Source organism: Sphaerodactylus townsendi, linkage group LG04 (genome assembly GCF_021028975.2).
Source record: "Sphaerodactylus townsendi isolate TG3544 linkage group LG04, MPM_Stown_v2.3, whole genome shotgun sequence".
In the NCBI taxonomy this organism is placed as follows: Eukaryota; Metazoa; Chordata; class Lepidosauria; order Squamata; family Sphaerodactylidae; genus Sphaerodactylus; species Sphaerodactylus townsendi.
This window is the reverse complement of record NC_059428.1, coordinates 23,335,120-23,357,025: the sequence shown is the minus strand read 5'-3', so window position 1 is coordinate 23,357,025 and position 21,906 is coordinate 23,335,120. Positions and strand designations below refer to the sequence as shown.

Genomic DNA, 21,906 nt, shown 5'->3' with positions numbered 1-21,906 from the left:
AGATCAGAGAAAAGACAGGGGAATCCCAGGTGTTGCCTGAATGCACTTTGATGTTGTGGGGAACAAGGCAAAATTCTGCTCCCAGGAGCAAGAAATCTCAGCTAAATAGCCAGATCTCCTGCTACGTAACAGGACATCCCTTGCCCTATAGTCTGGGAGGTTTGCCAGAGCTTTAGAGGAGTGGTAGGAAAAACGTGGAAAGAATTAGGCATCTTATCAACACCACAAGCCCAATGCTGGCGAAAATCTAGTAATGTCATCTATATTCCACGATTTCACCAAAACTGGTTGTGTGGAATCCTAGAGCGTTGTCCGAATGCACCGATGTCCCTTCTGGGTTTACATCACAGATGGCTATTTTGTATGTCCTCACCCCCTACAACTAGCCCATGCTGAATGGTTATAATCACCATGCACACATCAACTCTACTCCTGCACATCCCAAAGGCCAACCTTGTCAAGGTTTCTGTTTTGCTCCAACTTGGTCACAACCCTAATCAAAGGAACAGTGTTTGCATTGCTTAGTGACACATGGCGCTTGAATGCTATTTCATTGCTGCTATGCAACTGGAGGTGGTGAGCCCTGAATTGTGGTCATTAATTACACTGTTTACATGAAGTTCACAGGCCACCTCCCTGCCAGCCACAAACAAGGCTGGAACTGAAGTCTGGTTGAACTCTTATGGCTGGAACAGAAGAGCGATTGAGTGGCAGGTGGCAGAACTCTCCTTTGAACAGGTCAACATCTCATGTAAACTTGTCCTGATGGCTGATTCACAAATGCAACAGAATGAGGAGGTGGAATAAGAAGCTCAGGTGGAGGATCCAATCTTGGCATGTCCCTATGTTAAAAAAATAAATTCCCACAGGTAAACAGCACCAAGTGACAGAACTAGGCATTCAGTGCTGGTTTCCTCCTTTCCAGGGACTGAGCAACTTTGCTTAAATGAGGGAAGGGAAGCATTCGCCATTGAAGCAAAGTAGCCACACTTTTCTCCTGTTGCCACATTTGACCCCCTCATTTATTTACCTATTTAAATTATTTTTCTCCTGCCCTACACTCAAAGGTCTCAGGGCAGGTTACAACATAAGACTCATAAAAGTCAATACAAAAAAAATCAACAAAATCTGTTTAAAATTCTGATAGTGCCGTTTTAGTTAGGTTAGTGTTTTATTGCTTTCCATCCGCCCATGTCGATCAACCAGGAATTTTGAAATAAGTTGTAATAGTAATGCTCCTGAGGTATTTTTATTGATTTTTAATTGGTATATATGCAATTATGAATATTTGTTTGTGTATATTTGATGTTGTTATCCACCTAAGCTCATCTTTGAATGGGAAAGGATAGGATAGAAATCCAATAAAATAAAATATTAAAATGTTTCTTTTTCTTATTTGCTGACCCTTTGCTGGGAGTCACCTAAACCAAACGATCTGGAGACAATGGGAGAGACCTGGGCATTATTGCTTGATAATTTTAAGTAATCACGTGCAGTTTCAGACGGAGCCTTCAAGTATTTATTGCAACGTGTAACGTTTTAACTGAGACTGTTTTAACTTGATCTTTTAACCTGAGACTGTAAATTACCCTGAGCCTTTTAGGGAAGGGCGACCACGAAATATAATTAATTAATTTACCAAACGAGGGGAAACCATCTCTTCAGCCCAACAACTATCTGCATGCCATGTTTCCCTCCAGCCAAAGACGAGGGGAAATAGCTGCGTCTTTGCTGATTTTCTAAACGCACATAAAGGGTGCACCTCAGTAGGTGGGCAAACCAGGGGCTGCTCTGCGCGGGCACTTGTACCCTTCCGTTTCAACACCACGTGCAGAGCACTTTCGCCTGGCTTTCCATCCAGCCTTCTGCTTTGCAGGGGAAAGCAATGCAACCAGGCCTGAACAGCCGCTTCCTGAGCCCAATAGCCAATGGCCAGGCTTCTCTCCCGGGCCCGCCCACATCCGATGTCCCACCCTCCCTGTAGCAGAGTTGCTTTGCTTTCTCCGTCACGTGGGAAGACAGCCGCGGGGTCCTCGCAGTTGCTGCAGCGCTTCCTTGCACGGAATCGTTGCAGCGGCGTGGCGTGGGATTCTTGCAGGGCGATTGCAGTGCCCGTCGCTCTCTGTCCCCGCAGCTGTCTTGGAAAAAAAACTTGGCCGGATCTCGCCTCCTTCCACCATGAATTTCTTGGTTGGGCTTTGCTTTCCCGGGCTTGTGCTTCTGTCTTGCTGCAGTCTCGTGCAATCGGGTAAGTCATGTGGGGAGATGTCCCCAAAAATCTGGAAAAGAAATAAAGTTCTTGCTTCCGTGCTTCCCTCCACCCCATCATGTTTTGAGGTGTTGTTTTTACACACGAGTAGCCTATGCACGGTAAATGGGTCGCCCGGGTGGCTGCAGTGGCCTCCCCCAGTTCTGAGGGCGACCCTGGGCTTTCGGATTTGGGGATGGGAGGCTCAGATTCACCCAGGATTATGCCGAAATCAGTGTGGTGTTGATGGTGCTCCAAAGCTGCAGATCTCTGGCTATGTTGTGGTGCCTTTGCAAACATGAGATCAGGCACGAGCTACCTGAGATGTTGTCGATCTGTGATAATAAATCGAATAAAATATATAGTATTTTTTAACAGGCTCATTAATCTAAATGACCTTGTGGTACTGTGTGAGGACGATCGTGTTGAGTGTAGCTTTTTGCAAGTTGTTTTGTTGCAAACAGGTCACGAATAGAGTGGGGTGAAGATTTGTTCATTGCTGTTTGGGGTCTCATTTTTTGGATCTATTGCAGTGCTTATAAGCAGAGTATTTGCAGCCCTTTTTAAAGGGACTAAAATAAGACCGGAGGGTTTGTGGATCCTTGGAGGCCTCTTGGAAGAAAGTTGGATTTGGCAAACCCGTAGAGCAATCTCTTGAAAAATCAAAGCTCGAGCATGGTTGTGTAAACATCGCTTGTCATCTTGAAGCAAAACATTTAGTTGGTAGTAAATCCTATTGAATTATAGAGCCAATTCAAGCTGCAGTCTTAAGTCACACCATTCTAACTTGATTTTGTTAATATTTTCCTTGTTTAAGAGATCCCAGTAGGACACTTGAGTGGGAAAGGTGAGCTTCAAGTGGCCTACTGAGTTTCAATCAAGGCTCTGATTTTAGGGGGAAATAATTATTATTGATCTGGGATGTGTAACATGTATCACAACTCTTGTGGAGGGAAACATGGCATGCAGAGAGTTCCAGGTTTAGCATCTCCACCTAACAGGGTTAGACGTTAGAACATGTTGATGATCTCTGTCTGAAACCCTGGAGCACCATTGACAGTCTTGGTGGTCTGATGATCCAATTCAGTATAAAGCAGCTTCATGCGGTACTAACAAAGGGGGGGGGGGAGGTCTCTGTCCTGAGAAGATTACAGTTTAATTTCTGAGGGAAGAAAAAGAGGAAAATGGAGGCCTGGATAATATGAACATACATGTATTAAATATGCCTCCCTGTCTGCTTCTATCCTTCCTCTTTTCTTAGGCGCTTAGGGCTGTATATACCGTTCTCTGGTTTTATCTTCTGAAACCTGTGCGATAGGTTAGACTGAGGCAGGCTTACAATCACCCACTGAGTGTTGTAGCCAAATGGGGATTTGAACCCCAGTTCTAAGTCCTAGCCCCCCACAGAAAGCACCGGACATCTCAGGCTGCTCTAGTAAGTTCATAGGCCTCTGCACACTGCAAAAGTTCTAAGCCTCTGCACACGGCAAATAGCAAGGCAAGGAACCATTGCCATTTATTATTTTATTAAATTTGTATCTCGCTCTACCATGCCAAGGTTGGGCTTAGAGTGGCAAAGGTGCCCACTGGGAAGTTCTCGCCCTCTGGAACCCTACCTGATAGCCTCATACTGAGGTCATGCACTCCATGCCTCTCAGGTGTTCATTGGTGGTGGTATTAATTGTAGAGCATCCTTGAGATTGTTCAGTAGTTGACCCCTCAAATTAGCCACTCTCAATGCAGAAGTTGGTCTCCTCGGGTCACGATAAGGCAAGGTGGTAGAATCATAAATAAATCAATATGATATTTCACGTTTTACGTTTCTTCTCTCTGAGCTATAAATCTGCCTTTCTTACCTTCCTTTATACCAGATATTTAGGCGGTGCATTAAAACATTCCCATTAAAACATCACAAATTTTGCTCATTGCTGGTGGTACCAGTTGTAATTAAAATTCCACCTCTTGCCAACCAGCAGCAACATGGAGAGAGCATCCAGGGAGACTAACCAAATGCCTGAGTGTAGAGGACAGTCTTTACCAGGCATCTAAACCCATAAGGGCAGGTGCCTGGCAGACCTCTGTGGGGAGAAATAGCCTGGGAACAATTACACAGAAAGCCCTTCTACACACTGTGCCCCCTGTATCTTGGCCGGGGCAGGTGTCACAAGGACAGCCTCCTTCTGTGACCTCAGTACCCAGGCAAGTATGTATGGCTTTAGGCTTTCCATTGGGTAGGCAGGGACCGGGCCTATCGAGAGCTTGAGACCACCAGTAAAATTTTGGTCAAAGACTGAAGTGATCTGTAGGGAACATGCCAGGAGAGATTGTCCCTTGGTCATTTTTGCAACAATTCAGTACTTATTCGGAAACAGATTTTTTAAAAAAATACACCGATGCACTAGAGCTATTTTATGGCGTCCTCAAGGACCAAACTAGACGTTATGGTAAATATGTGGCTGCTGCTAAAAACATCCCCCCCCCCCCCACACACACACAAGTTCTCCAGTAGGTTGTACACAGAATTGGATATTGTGCTGTTATGAGCACTCACCTCCCAGGCTAGGGCTCAGTGGTGTAGCCTCTCCTTTGCATGCAAAGGCCCCTTGTTCAACCCCAGCATCTCAGCTAAACGGATCAAGTGGCAGATAGCCTTCATCCAACACCTGGGAGAGTTACTGCCAAACAGGTAAGACTGATATTGATAGACCAGTGGTCTGATTCTGTGCAAGGTATCATTGTGTACACACTCGCACCATTTTCAGTGACATGGAGATGCAGTCAGTAACCAGTGAGACTTGCCTGGCATTGTATCAGAATGATATACAAAGCCCTGTCAAATTGGCCTTACAATCCGATTGAGCAGAAGGTTGCTAACAAATCCTTTGTGTCAGTTTCGACATAACAGCTTCAGCTCTGGCTGCTAGTGGGTTTTTATTTTACCTGTTCAGTCAAAACACTACTTGCTTCCTGTCGACATTGCGGGGCTCTGTGGCTTTATATGAAAACTGATTTCTCCCTTTTCAGTTCTTCCTTGTGCTTCTGAAATCGCTCTAGTGTGCGGTTTGAACTGTCTGGAGTGCTTCTGAAAGAACTGCTATATTTTTAGCCGGTTTTGTCCGTGTGACATTTTTTTCCCAGCCTTTTTTAACATTCTAGGATATGCATTGTATCGTTATAGTACCATAGTGCTATAGCAGCATCACTGCTGCTGTCACTATTCCTGTTGCCAGGAAAGAACATGCTGCCAGGGACACAATAGTGGCACTGGTTGTGGTGGGTTTTCCAGGCTGTGTGGCCGTGGTCTGGTGGATCTTGTTCCTAATGTTTCACTTGCATCTGTGGCTGGCATCTTCAGAGGTGTATCACAGAGGGAAGTCTGTTACACACTGTGATACACCGCTGAAGATGCCAACCACAAATGCAGGCAAAACGTTAGGAACAAGATCCACCAGACCACGGTCACACAGCCCGGAAAACCCACCACAACCAGTTGAATCTGGCCGTGAAAGCCTTCGACAATACAATAGTGGCATTGTTTGAACTGACCAGAGAGCTTTAGAAACGACTCGTAGATAGATTGAGATGAGCCTTATGAACATCCATCTCTGTATCACTTTACTCAAAAAAGGGCCAACAATTAATGACACCTGGGCCCCTTCCGCACACGCAAAATAATGCGTTTTCAAACCACTTTCACAACTGTTTGCAAGTGGATTTTGCCATTCCGCACAGCTTCAAAGAGCACTGAAAGCAGTTTGAAAGTGCATTATTCTGCATGTGCGGAATGAGCCTAGGTTTAGAATGGCAATCTGAAAGGGGCCCAATATTTACACCCTCTCCATCTTCCTACTGTTGGCAGCCAGTAATGTGAAACAGGAATGGAAAAATATAGAATATTTTAGAAGAGAGGCAGCAGGACATACTGCAACCATTGGGAGGTCACAGCTTTGCAGTCATTGTAGCATCTACCAAAAAGTTGGTTGCTTGGAACAGTGTGGAAAATCTCAGCTTTTGTTTGGGAAAGGAATGTTCAAGTCCTGATAGTAGATAAGAAAAGATAAACACAAGTTTGAATATGTTTAAATAGGTTTAAAAATAGAATGAGGCTTCCAGTGGTATATTTAGTTACATATCCCTCTGAGCTCTTCAGAAGAAGAAGAGTAGGTTTTTACACCCCACTTTTCTCTACTTAAAGAGTCTCAAATCGGTTTGCAATCTCTTTCCCTCACCACCACAGCCACCTTGTGAGGTAAGTGAGGCTGAGAGAGTTCTGAGAGAACTGACTGGCCTGAGGGCACCCAGCTGGCTTCATGTGGAGGAATCAAATTTGGTTTTCCAGAGAGTCTGCCTCTCTTAACCACTATACCAGGCTTGGTCTGGACTTCCCATATATTTTGTTATTGTCTCAGTTGTCCTTTTTCAGCCCAAAGAACAGGTTGAGTCTTACCTAACCAAAACATACTTGCATAGCCATTGTGATGGTACATCGTACGTGACTTTTTGACAAGTTGTTAGTATATTATTAGAAGAAAGCAGCCTGAGATTCACCATCTCTATGCTTTTAGGGAATTATTAAGCCCAAAATGTTAGAGCTGTTTTGTAATGTTTTTGTTCTTGCTCTTGCACACGACTGAATGCCTCTTGGGGTGGGAAGCATTTATGACTTTTTTAAAAATAACATTTCCAAGAAAGGATTCTTGGGAGGCCAGAACAAACGGACAGCAAAGTTCCTGAACCATGTAACAGGACAAGTTTCACTTTGCAAAACATTTCCTCTATTATAAGAAGGTGGACTTTAAAGTATGCTGGCTCCAAGCTGTACAGAGCTTTAAAGATCAGTACCAGCACCTTGAACTAGGCAAGGAGGTAAATTGGGAGCCACTGAACTCAGGTCAAGACTGGAGTGATTTGGTTCCTGTGATCCATTCCAGTCAGAATTCTGGCTGTAGCATTTTGTGTCAGCTGTGGCTGCCCCATATGGAGCTCTGCAATAATATAGAACAGGGGTAGGGAACCTGCGGCTCTAGAGCCGCATGCGGCTCTTCTGCCCTTGCACTCTCTCGCGGCTCAGGCGGAGCCACTGGCCCATCGCTTGTGCCCTGCGCAGGGTGCACCAATTGCCCGCGGCGGCTGGGCATCATGCGGGCTTCCTCTGCGCCCGACCCGTTGGAAGGTGAGCTTCCGGCGGCTGGCAAGGCCGAGCCACCAGCTTCATCCTTGCCCGCCCTGCAGGCAGCAGGGCGAACGCATCCATGCGCTTCTCAGAATGAGCAGAGTAAAAGGTAAAAAAAACCCAATATATACAGTGTTATCTTTATTTTAAATGTCAAAAATTATTTGCGGCTCCAAGTGTTTTCTTTTCCCGTGGAAAACGGGTCCAAATGGCTCTTTGAGTGTTAAAGGTTCCCTACCCCTGATCTAGAAGTTACCAGGGTAAGCACCACAGTTTCAATATCTTTATTATCTAAGAACTGCCCAAAAACTGGTGAAGACAGCCCTGATAATGGCCTCAGGTAGGTCTGAGTCCAAGAGCACTTCCAAGCAATGGACTTAACACCTTTAGGGGGTGTGCAAAGCCCTTCAGAACAGGAGATATCCCAATTCCTGCATCAGACGTCCCCCTCACCAGTAGCATCTCTGGTTTGTCAAGATTAAGGCTCCTTCCGCACATGCAGAATAATGCACTTTCAGTCCACTTTCAATGCACTTTGCAGTTGGATTTTACTGTGCAGAATAGCAAAATCCACTTGCAAACTATTTTGAAAGTTCATTATTCTGCATGTGCAGAAGGAGCCTAAGTTTCAGTTTATTAGCCCTCATCCAGTTTATTAGCCCTCTCCTCCAGGTACCTGTTTACAGAGTTTCCCTGGGATTTGCTGGAAGCACAAGATAGAGCTGAATGTTGGTATTGGCGGTAACTCTGCGTACTGGTGGTAACTCAGCCCAAATCATCAGATCTCCTTTGCCAGTGACTTTACATAGATGTCGAAAATCATGGGGGACAAGATGGGACCTTGAGGAACCCTGGAGGTGCAGGGGTAGAGTAGGAGTCTCCCAGCACTACACTGAAACGTATGATACTCAGACATGAAGCCAGATTGGAACAGATCCAAACAATCTGCTTCGTTCAGGAATCCCAGAATCTGTTTGGTTTGTGTGCATTTTGTTGAAGGGGAGGGGGTTATTTGGGCTATCATTGCATTGTTTGTGTTTGAGGTTGTAAGCTGCCTGGAGCTATGGGAAAAGCAGATTTTAGGTATTTCAATAAATAAATTACAGTCTTTTTAAAACTTTAAAGCAGTGGGGACAAATTTAACTTTATACCCAAATAAAATGGTTTTGTTTTGTTTATTCCACCGGAAAGAACTGTCCACAGCGCAGGGGCGAACAATTCCCAAATAGCAGAGGCAAAGTAAACACTCATTTTGGTTTCCACACAGAGGTGAGTTTTGACTCACTGTTTATGCCAGAATAAATTTCGTTAGTTTGTGTGCTGCCTCTGAACCTCTGCTTTACTGCAACAGACTACCACTGTGGTAGTAAACTGAGATTGCTTCCTACACAAGTTTATTTGAGTTTCTGTTGGACGACTAAAATTGCATTCAGATAGGCTGCGGAGGTACAACTGATTTTGTGTGTGTGTGTGTGTGCTTCTGGTCATTCTGCCTACGAACTCCCTGTTCCTTCGCCTAAAGAACTTTTCAGGAAGGATTGTGCTTTATTTTGTTTTTTACAAATTTACGGGGGGGGGGTGTCACATTTCAGATCTCTTCCTTTTTAAAAACATAACCCACATCAACCTAGTCACTTCCTGTGTAGATATGCTTTTGTGCTCACATTATGCGCACTTCCACCCCGGATGCACGTAGAAAAAAACGTGTGTGTGTAGGCTAATATCTGGGTGGATTTCATTTAAGTCAAATTGATTTAACTCACTTCTCCAGAAGATTTAATCATGGATTTCTACGTGAAAATCAATCCTTGCTGGATGCTAAAACCTTAATAGCTATTCACAACTCATAGAAACATGTGGGTTTCATTTTTAGAACGTACGCACTATACATTTTTACGTAGTTGTTTATTTTGAAACTTTTCAACTTAATTATACATCCATACCAGAAAATAGAGTTGTCAGCTCTGGCTTGGGGAATACCTGGAGTTTTGGAGAGTAAAGCCTGAGGAAGATGGAGGGGTTTTTTTTTGGGGGGGGGGAATAATACCATAGTATAAGGCTTGGCAGGATATAATGCCTTAGAATTCACCCTTCAAAGCAGCCATTTTCTCCAGGGGAACTAATTTTGGTCACTGGAGAGCAGTCATAATAGCGGAAGATCTCCAGGTGCCACCTATCAGAAAATTAAGACACAGTTCCACAGTTTTAGGAATTACAAAGCCAGATATTTCCAGTGGTATCTTCTAGAGCAGCAGTGGCGAACCTATGGCATGGGTGCCAGAGGTGGCACTCAGAGCCCTTTCTTGTGTGCATGCATGCACAGAGTCCATCATGTGGAGGGGCGGAAAATCACCCACCCACCCACTCACACATATATCTAGGCTGGCCTGAGCAAGATCCTTTACTTGTGAGTAAGCTCGGTTGCTGGCAACAGGGCTTGCTTCTGAGTAAACTCTCCTAGGGTCGTGATTCACCCATTCGAAGCGTTGCACGGTTGCTTCACCAAGTTTACTCCTGAGTAACGTGCGCCTCGGAGCCAACCGGTTTTTCTGAACTAAAACCTCAGTATTCAGGTTAAATTGCTGTGTTGGCACTTTACGATAAATGAGTGGGTTTTGGGCAATTTGGGCACTCAGTCTCGAAAAGGTTCGCCATCACTGTTCTAGAGTAAACACTAGGTCCTGTTGGCTAGTTACTAAAGATTAACCTAAATAATGTTTACAGAAGTCTTTTACAGTATGAATTGGTGCCCTAATCCATGAATGATTGGAATTCATGTGCAAAACATTTCTTAAACATTACATGAATATATTGTCTCATACTTTAGGATTCAAAGTAATAACACCTATTCCATGATGAGATCTCTTGGAGCAGGGGTCTGCAACCTGTGGCTCTCCAGATGTTCATGGACTACAATTCCCATCAGCTCCTGCCAGCATGGCCCATTGGCCATGCCGGCAGAGGCTGATGGGAATTGTAGTCCATGAACATCTGGAGAGCTGCAGATTGCAGACCCCTGTTGGAGCTATTCTCTTTTTAATGAAAAACTATCTCTAGATAGATTCAAATCCAGTAACATCTGAAAGACCAGCAAGACTTCTAGAGTGTTTCAGGCTGTATTGCAGACCTAATTGGATGAAATTGGGGTTGGGCACAAAACAGATGATAAGATGGAGCAAATCTACTGGAATAGAGAAACAACAAAATGGCTGCTCTCCTTGTGAGGCTATGAAAGCCAAATGTTAACCAGATCACTCATACCATGTTAGTGGTTCCAAGGCAATGGAGGAGTGCAGAATTGCAGTCGTTCCTGTGGCAATACCATGGTTGTAGAATGAATCATGCCCTGAAAGGATGATCAGGTCTTCTATCCCCTGTTATTGCGGAGAGGAGATGGGGGAGTAGTGCCAGATTTAGGCTGGGAAAGCCCTGGATACTTGGGGATGGAGTCTGGGGAGGGTAGTGACCTCATTGGGGCACAATGCCTTAGAGTCCACCCTCTGACAGCCATTTTCTCCAGAATAACTGGTCTCTAGTCTGGAGATGAGCTTTAATTCCCGGGGATCCCCAGGTGCCACTTGGAAGCTGGCATCCCTATGCCCTGACCTGGATGGTCCAGGTCACCCTGATCTCATCAGATCTTGGAAGCTAAGCAGGACCGGCCCTGGTTAGTACTTGGTTGGGAGATCACCAAGGAAGTCCAGGTGGTGGCCCACCACCTCTGTACCTCTCTTGCCTTGAGTTGCACCTACTGAACCACTGTTATTAACATCATAGAAGATTGCAGAGTAAAACCTAAGTTGGCAAAAAAAATGTCCTGGGGCACTTTTATTATTGGAGATTCCTGACTGGAAGCAACTGAAGCAGTGAGGATGGACAAGAGAGAGATTTTTCAAATGCCAGGCATGTTTTCAAAGAACGTTTGAGATATTTCAAGAAGGGTGTGTTAAGAATTGAGCTGAAGACCTCACAATTTCCATGTACCTTGCAAAGGTGGTCACTGATTTCTGACCAGGTGTCTGCGATAAAGCCAAAGTTCTATGAAACCAAGAAGGAATTGTGTATATGCTGTATGTAATGGAAAGGAAGTGAACAGAGCTATGTCTGTTGCACTTGGATGGAGGAGAGCAGTTACTTCCCCTAAGACCAGAGGCCCTTAACATGGCGTCCATCAACTGCGATAGAAAGTGGTTGCAGCCAGATAGGACTACTGCATAGATGGGCGTCTGATTAGAATTTGGAATCTGATTGGCTATGTACATTAAAATAACATTGTTTCAACTTCCATCTCCTGTTTGAAACTCCCGTTTGGTGCAAACTACCGCTATAGCATTGTCGGAGGCTTTCACGGCCGGAATCACTGGGGTGCTGTGTGGTTTCCACGCTGTGTGGCCGGGTTCCAGCAGCATTCTCTCCTGACGTTTCGCCTGCATCTGTGCCTGGCATCTTCAGAGGATCTGATAGTAGGAAAGCAAGGGGAGTATATATATCTGTTGGAGTGTCCAGGGCGGGGGAAAGAACCATTGCCTGCTAACAAGTAAACAGTTAGCAAGCTAGATTTACATGTGTTGAATGGGATCCACCCAGTAGCACGTGAGTAACAATGAAGATAGCAAAGTCAATAGGTGAGGGCATCTGAATAGAAGTAGGCTGACCTTTGTTCCCTTTGATTGTTTACGGTCTATAGTCATTTTGTGTTTGTGTGGAGCTCCACGGCCATACAGCCCAGAAACCACACAGCTACCACTATAGTGTTTGTTTTATTCACATTCCTCTTTTCCAATGCATTTTTAATGCATCTTGTTTCTTGCATTTGGGTTTCCTCTGAGTGTGCGTGCCTCCCAGAGTGGCCATTCTGTGAGCCAGACCCCTGCCTAAGACAAAGAGATACCCAGAAATGATGCCCCAGTTTCAGGTTTAAAGCATGAATGTGGCACTTTATTGGACTGTTTTGAGTATCAGGTTGATGGCTGCAAAGGAAACGGGATCTCTGATGTTCTTGATTAGAATTGCTAGTGGCGGGGAGAGCTACGTCGGCTGGGATTTAAGTTGCAGAAAACAGAAAGTGTGACCTGAAGCGTCTGCACTAATTGTTGCTGTTCAAATGAAATATGGTTCAAAAGTTGACTATTCTAGCCTTCAGTTGGCAGGAAAACAATGCATCAGCTGTATCTGTCAACATGAAGATCCAGTGTTGGGGGAAAAGTCATGTTTGTTGAATGTCTGCCTGTCATTCATGGAGTTCAAGGCATAAACCCCTATTTTAAAAATATCAGCAACCCTGAGGAGGCCGTGAGTGAGGAAGGCATGGCCAGTCGGCGGGGGCGGGGGTTGTTTTCTTGCTGGTAGGCCAGCTAGCAAACAGGGTTCAAGGAGCCTGTGTCATTTCCAACCACATTTTTAAGCCTGCCTTCCTGAGTAAACTGTGTTTATCTGTTTCTCTTATCTGCATCTTTTCCGCTTTCCTTTGTCTGCTTTATCGCTACTGGTGCAGAGAATGCTGCCCACCCTTGGCAGATGTCCAGATAGCAAAGGCCACAAAGCTACCCTTCATAGAAGCTAAATGGTGGCAGCCCATTTACACTAGAGAATTCTGACAGCAAACGAAGTCTCTCTTGTCGTGAGTTTGTGGCTGCACTCTGATGAGTAAGATGTGGTTTGAGTAAGGAATGCTAGTCAGTTCTGCCAAACATCAGTAATGAATCCAGGTTGACTGCATTTTCCCCTTCACTCTCCATCCCGCCTTTAAGAAGAACATAAGAACATAAGAACAAGCCAGCTGGATCAGACCAGAGTCCATCTAGTCCAGCTCTCTGCTACTCGCAGTGGCCCACCAGGTGCCTTTGGGAGCTCACATACAGGATGTGAAAGCAATGGCCTTCTGCGGCTGTTGCTCCCGAGCACCTGGACTGTTAAGGCATTTGCGATCTCAGATCAAAGAGGATCAAGATTGGTAGCCATAAATCGACTTCTCTTCCATAAATCTGTCCAAGCCCCTTTTAAAGCTATCCAGGTTAGTGGCCATCACCCCCGACCTGTGGCAGCATATTCCAAACACCAATCCTGCACGTTGCATTGAAAGAGAAGTGTTTCCTTTTATTAGTCCTGAATTCTTCCCCAGCATTTTTCAATGTATGCCCCCTGGTTCTAGTATTGTGAGAAAGAGAGAAAAATATCTCTCTGTCGACATATTCTACCAATACATATTTTTATAGACTTCAATCATTGTATCCCCTTAGACGTCTCCTCTCCAAACTAAAGAGTCCCAAATGCTGCAGCCTCTCCTCATAAGGAAGGTGCTCCAGTCCCTCAATCATCCTCTTTGCCCTTCTCTGCACTTTTTCTATCTCTTCAATATCCTTTTTTTGAGATGCTTGAGCAGTGACCCAGAGGGAACTGAACTACGAGGTGCTCCAAGTGCGGTCGCACCACTGCTTTATATAAGGGCATGACAATCTTTCTTTCCTCTGTCATCTCTGAGGTCCATCAACTGCAGGGGATGGCGCTACTTGTAAAAAAGCAAAAACCCCGTGGTTAATGAATTCGGGTGGTAACAAACCAAATTCAGTACAAGCTGTGGTTAACAAATCAACTTCCATCTCCTGTTTGAAACCCCTGTTTGGTGCAAACCAACAAATTTTGGTTTGTTAGGCCATCTGCTTTCACAGCTGGTATGGCCTGAGTGGATAACTTTGGGTCTGGGAGACCCAAACTCAATTCTCTGTTCCAGTTCATTGGGCAAAATTGAGACCACACCTACCTTAGAGGGTTGTTTGGGGGGGGGGGGCATCCTGAAGGAATGGAGCTCCATATATATTGCCTGGCACTCCTTGATAAGAGGACAGGAGAAAAATGTACTAGATTATTCTTTTCTCTCTTTACCTGGGCTTTGACTGAATCACAGTGTGTTAGGATGTCTGAATTCAGCCTCTGGGTTTATATCAGAGTTGTGGAGGCTACTTTCTGATAAAAAGCAGTGGAGGGAGACAGCAACATTTCCAGCTACGTGTTGTGAGTGGAATTTGCAAGACTGTTTGCAGAATCATTTGAAGCCATGGTTCACAAAAATGTTAGACTTTAAATTGCTTGGGGAGTGCTGCTTGAATTTGGTACAATAGATGAAGGGTCTTCAATGGGGCTGGGGGGAGAGGTTCATGCCAGACCAGCTATTTGTGATGTGATTGGTGCACAGATTGCTTTTATTCTCTTTCACTCTCTTCTTTCCTAGTTTATTGTTCAAAATAAGCCCTCGCCTGCCGAACTTGGACTTCCTCTGTGTGTTTGGTTCTGCTTGCAATGGTACCTACTTTGTGATTGCCCCCAGCATCCTGGGTCAGAATTTCAAAGGTGCCCCACAGGCTCAAAATGTTGGGGACCCCTCCAATAGATTAATATGGTTGTCCCTCTGGAGTTTGCAAAATCAGCCAGACGAACCCTCTCTCATGCAACCCAGATGAAGCAGGAAGATTATGATAGGATAAAAAGCCAATCCTAAGCAATTTTTTTACTTGTGAGTAGGCACCATTGATCCTGCTTGATCTGGGCTGTTCAGGATTATGTTTCTCAAATGACTTTCATCCCATGTGTATATCACATCCACTTGCAGTGTTCAGTGAGTAGTTAGAAGGGAATGGTTTTTGGCCTTGTCATGTGATATCAAGTTCCTGTAATATGGGAGAAGTGCTTCCTGGGGGATTATATGCATGGTGAGTGTATGAGTTGTGTGCCTGTTCGTTAAAATGTCTGTAGGGGTGCTATATAATTACGTATAGATTCTTATGAGCATGAAGGTTTGTGGCTTTGGATGAAAATGAAGTGCAAATATTTATCACAGTGTGTGTGTCTGTTTCAGGAGATTCTCAAGCCAACCCGGTTCCTACAGCCTCAAATAACACAAGTAAGTCTCAGCTCAGCCTCCTCTCCCCCCCCCCCCGCCCCTCAGTACTGTAATACAATGAAGCCACTTGCATTGACAGCTTCCAAAGGCAAATATAAATATTTGTGTGTGTTTCATCACCAACTCCAGGGAAGATGAGATTTGTTGTGGGTCATGTTTTGGTGCAACCCATTAGTTAACAAACCAAGTGCAAGCCCATGCTTGAAATCATTGTTGGAAGTCACTGCCTAGATCTAACTTCTGTGTTCATTTTGCACAAAGGGACACACCAGTTTTCGTTGTTTTTTGCACCAGCTGTAATCCTAATGGTGTGACCTTAAGCATTTTTGCACCCTTCTAATTCCATTGAAGTTAGTGGACTTAGAAGAGTATAGCATTTCATATAACTCCATTATTTAAGATGCCCCCTGTTTTGAAGGCCCAGTGGTGCTCTGTCTACCAGTAGTCCAACAGTACTCCTGTGTTGTGGACATTCCAGCATAGTATAAATACAGAAGACACACATAGCTGTTGGCAAGGAGGGAGGGTTGGTAGGCCAATGCCGATGGCAAAGTGGAGGCACCTGAACATGGGAGTGAAAGCAAGCACATGCTGTTCTTTCTCTTCCCTCCGCAGAGCCAAGATGGGTGGGAAGGAACAAGCCAAATAGTGCCAGAGGGAGAAAGTATTTAACACTGGTCATGCTTTGCACATAATCTGACTGAAGGAGGAAACAGGTTCCTCTGTGTATGCATGAAGGCCATTGCCCAGTTATGAAGTTCTCCTTAGATCTGGAATGGGAGGCCTAAGGTCTGGTCTGAGTATATTGCAAAATGGGAGGATAGAATCCAGTGGATGTAGAATGGACTGTACCACTTGGAGCTGAGGAGGGAGGGTCACAGTTTTAAAAATGCCTACTGCTAAACAAATCACATCAGAGAGAGGAGCCTTTTTTGGTGTTTTGCAGCTTGCTTCGAATTATTAATGTAGGAAGACTTTGGAAAAATTGTCCCTCATCTGAAGTAGTACAGTCCATTTTGTTCCCCTTAGCATTTTGATACCTGTGTGTGGTAGACATGTCTAAAGCAGAATTACAACATGGCCTAAGAAGTAGTGACTCTTGATCTGGCAGCCCTTCAAAGGATGGCCATTTGAAGCCCCTCAGCTATCCATATCCATCTTTAATATTATTACCCAAATGTGCTGAACCTCTCCTTTCAAACTTGCTAGCCTTCTAAAGCCACCCTTTGGAGGACAGGCCACACTTTCCCAGCACGGATACGCCCATCCAGATCTTAAACCTCCCTGCATTTTGCGCTGCTGGCTTTCCCACCACCTCTGAAACCCACTTCGGCTCCCGAGGCAGTGGAGGGCAGCAGCATGCAAAGATGGGCCTTCCCAATGCACCACCATCTATTCACCGCCCAGTTTAAAAAAACATGTGTTTCCAGGGTTTGCCATCAGCAAGTAGCAGGGCAAATCAATACAGTGTATTGCTGGAAATTAATTTCTGGTAATGCAGAAAAGCCAGTGATGTTTCTCTCAGCTGTGCTGTTGAGATTCACCTTCTCACCAGGGAAAAATTTGCACCTTGGAGTCTCTTTCCTCAGAGCCAGTGATGAAGGGAGGGGGAACTGCATTCAGGGCATGAACTGCTCGCTCATGCCCTCCCCACCCCGACACGCCCCTGACCCCGCCTCCCCGCATGACTGCAATGGCGCCACCCGGGACAAGCCACCCTAGATGTCCCCATTGCAGCTACGCGCCTGCTCAGAGCAGTTTGCACATCTGAGAGATTAAAATAACAGAGTACTCCATGTGTTTACAGCCAACAAGATTCACACATTAAGCTTGCTAACTTTTACAGTAGAGCTTTTGTTCTTTTAGAACGCTTCATATTTTGGAAGCTGTCAGTCTGTCTGATTCAAACAGTTGGAGAAGTCAACAGGAATCATTTCAGTAACTTTGAGAAGTTTATTAATTGGGGGTGGGGGATGTTGACCCACACATATAGCTGCAGTTTCTGCATTTGGATCTAGAACACAGGTACGGAAGATAGCAGCATGCTTCAGTGTTTCATCATGAATTAATTGTCTGTTGGGAAAGAACTACAGCTGGGCATTCCGTCCCATACAGGTTTTAACAAGCTGGGCAGGTTATCATTTTCTGTGCATTTTGCAGACAAGACAGAATTGCCTTATAAAAATTAAAAGCGATGGGGAGAAAAATATGTTTTATGTTTTCTTGTGTGTTTTTTTTGTTTCAGATCATACAAGCGCACCACGTGAGTTGCCACTTTTACATTGTTTATCCACACTGTTTTACTATGTTTATTGCTTTCTAAGTCCTGTTTAATTTTGCTGTTAATTGGTTCATGTAAACCCAGGCAGTATGTTAGTGGAATGGCAGCATTCACCGGGAATTTTAATTTTAACCCTATGAAAGAATACCCCATGTAAAATAGCCATGCTTTTGTTTTTATCTCTACCTGTTCATCAATACAACTGTAGCTGCCAACTGAAGCAAACACTTCCACATATTTGTTTCTTGGGGGTGGAGTCCACCTCTTCCTCCCCCATACACCACTATGCTGATAAGAATTTGGACTAGCAAGCTTTGCTTCAATTTATGGGGCAGCCAGGACTTTCTTCTGCCTCATGGAGTAGTTCCTGGCATCTAAACTAGCCCACACTAACATAAGAACATAAGAACAAGCCAGCTGGATCAGACCAGAGTCCATCTAGTCCAGCTCTCTGCTACTCGCAGTGGCCCACCAGGTGCCTTTGGGAGCTCACATGCAGAATGTGAAAGCAATGGCCTTCTGCGGCTGTTGCTCCCGAGCACCTGGACTGTTAAGGCATTTGCAATCTCAAATCAAAGAGGATCAAGATTGGTAGCCATAAATCGACTTCTCCTCCATAAATCTGTCCAAGCCCCTTTTAAACAAAGATCGAGCAGTGCGACTCCTTATGGGTTTAAAATCATTTTAAAAAGCAACATCAAAGCACTAAAGAACACCAAGTATATGGTGATAGTTCCCCCTTTTTAGATGGTTTGCAAATATAAAGCCAGGTCTGCGTGTATGTTTTACTTGTTTGTATGCTTCATTCATGCTTTGCAAAGGAGCTGAACATCCCCATTGTTACTAGGTGAGTACACCAAGGAAAGAACCCCATGAGAATTAAGTCTTATGTAAGGCATTTACTGATTTCCTGACTATGTATTTGTGGTCATAATATGCTTTCTCATCTGAGGCCAGGGATAGATTGGATACAGGGAGAGAGAATGTCTGCAGTTGTATTTCTAAAGCCACCACTCCCCTATTTACCCTGTAAATAGCCTAATGTTACCCACTATTTTTGTAAGGCCTGTTGCAAAAGTCAGCAGATCTGTGTTGCTGCAGGCTTTCTGTTTCCATTCTTTTCTTTCTGCTGTATTTACCAGCCTTGCTATCTGCCCCATGTTCTCATCACTGATATGAATGTGGAGGCATTGACACTGGCAGCAAAAGTCCCGACTTTTCTACACTCTTTATTTGCCAGCCACTAAAAAAATCAGCAATTGCTGTGGTGTTACAGCTTCTTTTAAGAGCACAAAGAGCTCCAATGGCCCATCAGGGAAAATGTCAGCCGTGTGGTGCTGAGGGCAGGAAGGAAGGTAGTTCCGCTTTCTTTTGGGGAAGGGCTGTGTCTCAGTGGTAGAACATCTCCTTGGCATACAGTAGACGCCAGGTTCAGTCCCTAGCACCATGGTGGCGAACCTTTGGCACTCCAGATGTTATGGACTACAATTCCCATCAGCCCCTGCCAGCATGACCAATTGGAGATGGGAAGGGGCTGATGGGAATTGTAGTCCATAACATCTGGAGTGCCAAAGGTTCGCCACCACTGCGGCCTAGCATCTTCAGTTAAAAAGTGATTTGAAAAACCTTCACGTGAGACCCTGAAGAGTTGCTGCCAATCTTAAAAGGGAGCCAGTGGGGTACAGTCATTAGGAGCAGTGATCTGGAGAACTGGGTTTGATTCTCCACTCTTCCACATGAAGAAGAAGAGGAGGAGGAGGAGGAGTTTGGATTTATATCCCCCCTTTCTCTCCTGCAGGAGACTCAAAGGGGCTTACAATCTCCTTGCCCTTCCCCCCTCACAACAAACACCCTGTGAGGTAGGTGGGGCTGAGAGAGCTCCGAGAAGCTATGACTAGCCCAAGGTCACCCAGCTGGCGTGTGTGGGAGTGTACAGGCTAATCTGAATTCCCCAGATAAGCCTCCACAGCTCAGGTGGCAGAGCTGGGAATCAAACCCGGTTCCTCCAGATTAGATACACAAGCTCTTAACCTCCTATGCCACTGCTGCTCCTTAACCTCCTATGAAGCCTGCTGGGTGACCTTGGGCTGGTCATGGTTCTCTCAGAACTCTCTCAGCCCCACTTACCTCACAAGATGCCTGTTGGGGGAGGAAGGGATTGTGATTGTAAGCCACTTGGAGACTCCTTAAGGTAGAGAAAAGTGGGGTATAAATCAAAACTCTTCTTCTACGTTGACTGTACTGGCCTTGATGGACCAATGGAATGATTCAGGATAAGGTGGCTTCGTGTGATGTGGGTAGGAGCTTTACAAAATTGGGCACCTTCTCATCCAGGTGCATAGTAACATGTTTTGACTGCACCCTTCCCCAAAAGATAGTATCAAAGCCAGAAATTGTGTACCGAGGACTCAGAAAGGATGCACAGGTAGAACACAACGTTGTGTGAATGCTCTCCAAAAAACCTCAGCACTTCAGTTTTGATGTCTTAAGTGGAACAAAATCTTCTGTTGCAAGGGAAAGTTCTGTTTCAAGCAGGACTTCTCAGATTGGAAACGAAATTACCTTCATACAAGAAAAACGTGACAAGAGTATGGAACTGCCTCATATGTTTCAAAATTCTTGCATGGAAAAGGACTTAGAGGAGAATCCATAGCTCAGTGCGTGCTTTGTGTGGAGAGCATCCTAGATCAGTGGTGGCGAACCTTTGGCACCCCAGATGTTATGGACTGCAATTCCCATCAGCCCCTGCCAATTGGCCATGCTGGCAGGGGCTGATGGAGTATGATCCTGGCATCTGGAGACTCTGGGATTACCTGCAATCCTAAGATTAAATCTAACATCGTTGTTTAAAAGGATCCCAAATAGCCAATTTCAGGCTTTACCAGAGAGCTGCTCTCAAGGCACAAATAGAATTGATTTTAAAAAGATTTAGTATAAGATAGCTTTGTATATTATCAGAATGATTGTAAAAACCTACATGTGTATTGCGATTGTAAAAGTATATACCTGCTGGGTTTCCCACTTAGATTTTTTAGGAGAATTCTTGTTCCGTAAACAAGAGAAATTGAACTGGGGATCCTTTTCCCTATTTCTGTCTGTCTCTGTCTGTCTCTCCCTCCTCAGCTAATTTTGGCAGCTGAAATGATCAGGGGCCTGCAGGGCAGGTGTTATTCACAGCTTCCTGACAGGATAAATAAAGCCCACACCTGCAGCCCCTGGGTTGTTTTGTCCAGCTGCGGCTTAAAGATGTCTAGGGAGTGGGAACTCAGCACCTCCCTGGGCAGCCGATTTTGCTGCTGAACTACTCTTACTGCAAGGCATATGTGATTGAGGGCAGCATGGTGCCCTGGATTGATACCTGCGTTTATATCAGAGCACTTGCTTGGCTCTGCTGGGCCAAGTTTTTGTCTCTCAGCTTGACCTATATAGCTGGTTTGTTTATGACAATACAAACTGCATGGCACCATGTGCTTCTTGGAACAGAGAGCCACAGATACCAGGTTGGAATCAACCAGCTTTTCTTCGGGTGCAAAAAGAAAGGGAGGGGGGTTTCCTTTTAAAACCTAGGAGACACTCTGGTGTGGAGTGTAGGGCCTACATTTACAAAGATCAGGTGGGATAGGAATAATAAGGGGAATTGGACAAGAGTGAGAAAAAAGGGGGGGGGTTGGATCCATCCCATGGCCAATAATAACAGCTTTATTTGTTACCTTCTGGAGGAAATACAGTAAGCATTCCCTTACTTTTCAGTGCTTGAATTTCTTTCTAATTCAGAAAGAAACAGGTGTTCCAAGGTGGTGCCTCTCTGTTTATAATTATTTCTAATTATCAATCTGTGAGTGTCCTCCAACTGCAGTCCACTCAGAGGTGATTCACAAGGAAGTGGTAGATTTTTCAAATCCACACATTCCTTTGTTGTCAGCAGGAAATGTTCACAGATAGCAAATCCATATTAATACAATATGAGTGTAAAGATGCATTAATAATGGAACAAGATCTCCTTTGTACTGTCTGGAGATATACTGTCTATTGATCTACTGTCTGCAGATCACTGCCTCCCCTTGCCTGGAGTTATTTGACTCGTATCCTTAAACTGCCTTTTTTTAGCTCCTTTTTTCCGCCCCACTGTGTCCGTTCCTCAAGCTGTGTCTGAAGCCCATTTTCCCTTTTGTCAACTGGCCGGCCTCCTCTTCCCTTCCCTGGCACCTGTAGTCTTCATGATCCTGCTAAAACCAACCTTCCAGGCTCTTCTGAATCAGATATTGACCACGTCTCATCAAGGCCTGCAATCTGATTTTCTTGTTTCC

General features: G+C 44.9%; 1 long non-coding RNA gene across 1 annotated transcript in view; it reads left to right on the top strand.

Annotated features, from left to right (window-relative positions):
* The first annotated feature begins 1,990 nt into the window (after window positions 1-1,990).
* LOC125430429 overlaps window positions 1,991-21,906 on the top strand; it is a 36,022-nt gene continuing 16,106 nt past the window's right edge. The window contains exons 1-3 of the long non-coding RNA XR_007244166.1: window positions 1,991-2,248; window positions 15,274-15,318; window positions 17,564-17,581. This is a non-coding gene — a long non-coding RNA (uncharacterized LOC125430429). The remainder of the gene's footprint in view (window positions 2,249-15,273; window positions 15,319-17,563; window positions 17,582-21,906) is intronic.